This window comes from Echinops telfairi, unplaced genomic scaffold (assembly GCF_000313985.2).
Source record: "Echinops telfairi isolate 266 unplaced genomic scaffold, ASM31398v2 ScPeMD7_26;HRSCAF=91, whole genome shotgun sequence".
NCBI classification, from domain to species: Eukaryota; Metazoa; Chordata; class Mammalia; order Afrosoricida; family Tenrecidae; genus Echinops; species Echinops telfairi.
In genome coordinates this window covers 155,260-157,992 of record NW_022103923.1, presented here as the reverse complement: position 1 = coordinate 157,992, position 2,733 = coordinate 155,260, and positions in this window count along the sequence as shown.

Sequence of the window (2,733 nt, the reverse complement as noted above, 5' to 3'; positions counted from 1 at the left end):
ACAGGAAGATCACAGGCCAGTGGGTGGGAAGTTTTATGGATCCAGTAGCATTGTAAGCATCTCAGTGCTGACAGGAGTCTCCACATGGCTTTTCCAGCTTCAGAGGTCTGGCTCCATCAGTCTCTCTCCATGTGTCCTCTCCAAGGGATGTCTCACCGGGAGTGAGGAGAGAGAGTGTATGTGTCTCATGGCCTCCAAGGAGAAATACCGGAGTTCCCAGGATCTTCAGGAGAAGGCCATGCCCACACAGAGGCCTCATTGGCTATATCCCAATTGACAAGCTAGACTCCACCCCTACAGTCTTAATCCTCAAATTGAAACCAGATTATGTATAACTACCACAGGGATGCAGGATTCAGTATCCCAGCATTCCATGGCATCTGGCCTGGGTCCCCAGTATACCCACAGAAGCCCAGGTCAGTGTGGCCCATTCAGTGCAAACCACCATGTAAACTCCTCCCTACTCCTAGGGTTCCCCAAAGCATTTTCAGTCATTTTTCCCCCCAACTGGAGGTGGGTCCTCCAGCTTTTCTGAACAACATACATGCATTTGTGTTAGCCTCAGATGTGTTTGCCTCCTTCCCCCTCTCCTGACTTGTTTTTCCCATCAATATCCCTCATCCCTCTGATAGTGTTGTCTATCTGTCTGTGAGGATCCAATCGTAGCTTTCCATGGCAGACACTTAGTAAATAATATCCCCTTCCCCTCCCTTTACCATTTGATCCCAGCTGATGTGAGGAGCCCCCTGGCAAAGTGACCTTCAAAATACTTACTTTGAGTGGATGGCTCTCTACCAGGCTGTGTGCCCCTCCACCTCCAGTCAGCCTGCTGGATTCCTGGCAATGCTGCTCTTTGCCCATTTTGCTGCTTGTTCCTGCCACAGTGGACTCATACAGTATTTGCCCTTTTGTAATTGACTAACTTCACTCAGCATAATATCTTCCAGATCCACCACATTTTGATGTGTTTCAGTTTCATGGCTGTTTTTTAGGGATACGTAGTATATATACCTGAGGTTTATTCTTTTATCCAATTTCTTGGAATACAATTTCTTGGTATCTGAACTGTGCTGCAATGAACATTGGGAAGCATACATCTGCTTCCTATTTCTTTGGGGTATATGCCCAGTAATGTTATTGCTGAGTCATATGGTATTTATTTCAATTGCCATGTTTTAGGAATTGCCATAAAGCTTTCCACAGTGGCTGTACGTATTTACAAGCCCACCAACAGTGAATACGAGTTCCAATCTCATCACACCCTTTCCAGCATGTGTTGTTCTCAGTTTTCTTAAACTGGTCTACGGTTATGGGTGGTAGATAGTATCTCATGATTGTTTTGACTTGCATTTCCAGGATGGCTAGTGAAGGAGGGCATTTCCTCATCTGTTTATTAACGGTTTGAACATCATTCTCTGTAAATCCTCTACTCAGGTCGTTTACCATCCCAGAGCATTGCTACTTTTTTTTTTCTTGTTGTAGGCTTATAATATACAGCAGATTTTAGAAATTAGTCCTTTATCCGTTATATTCTTACTTTTCCCAATTTGTGGGTTTTCTTTTTACTGTTCTAATGAAGTCTTTCGATATACACAAGTATTTTATTTTTAATAGGTCCCACTCATCTATTTTGTCTTCCATGGAGTGTGCTTCATTTGTTATATCTGGTAGCCTATGTATTACCCTGTACCAGGTCACTTAGATTTGTCGCAATTTTCTCATTGATGATTCTGATAACTTTGGGTTTTATATTTAGGTCTCCGGTCCACCTTGAGTATGTTTTGGTGCATGGATGAGGAATGGATCTGGTTTGATTCTTCTGCAGGTGGATATCCAGTTTTATTGAAGAGGGCATCTGCTCCCCATTTAAGGCTTTTGGGACCTTTGTCAAAAATAAGTTGTCTGTATGCGGATATCTTTATTTCCAGGTTTTCTGTCATGGTCCATTGTTCCGGATGACTTCTATACTAGTACCAGGCTGATTTGAAAACTGTAGCTGTATAGTAGTCTTTGAGATCAGGTAGTGCAAACAACCTACTTTTTTTTTCTTTTTGAGTAGTTCTTGTTCCCTGCAGGGGCTCTTCCCTCTCCATATGAAGTTAGTCATTAGTTTTTCCATTTCTTTAAATAATAATGCTGGAATTTGGATTGGGTTTGCATTGGATTTGTAGATAGCTTTAGGTAGTATTGACATTTTCACACTATAGAGTCTTCAGACCCCAAAACACAGGATATTCTTCCATTGGTGTAAGTCCCTTTTGGGTTCTTCTAATAATGTTCCACAATTTTATTTGTGCAGGTATTTTGTGTTTTCTGTTAGGCTTATTCATAAGCATTTCAGCTTTTGTGTGACTTTTGTGAATGGTATTTTCTTGATGTTGTTTTCGGTAATCTTATCACTGATCTATAGGAACCCAATTGATTTCTTCTTGTTGATTTTGTATCCTGCTAATGTACTAAATTCCTCTATTTTTTCCAGCAACCCTATGGTGAACACCTTAGGTTTCTCAGTATGTAGAATAAGATCATCTGCAAATTGTGAAAGGTTTACTTCTTTTATTACCCAAGTGTATTCCTTTGATTTCTTGCTGTTGTCTAATGGTACTGGCTAAGCCTTCTGGCATGATGTTGAATAAGAGTGGGGATGAAGGACATCCTTTTCAGGTTCCCTTATTCAGTGGAAATGTTTTCAGCTTTTGTCCATTGAGGGTAATATTGGATTTTTTTTTCACA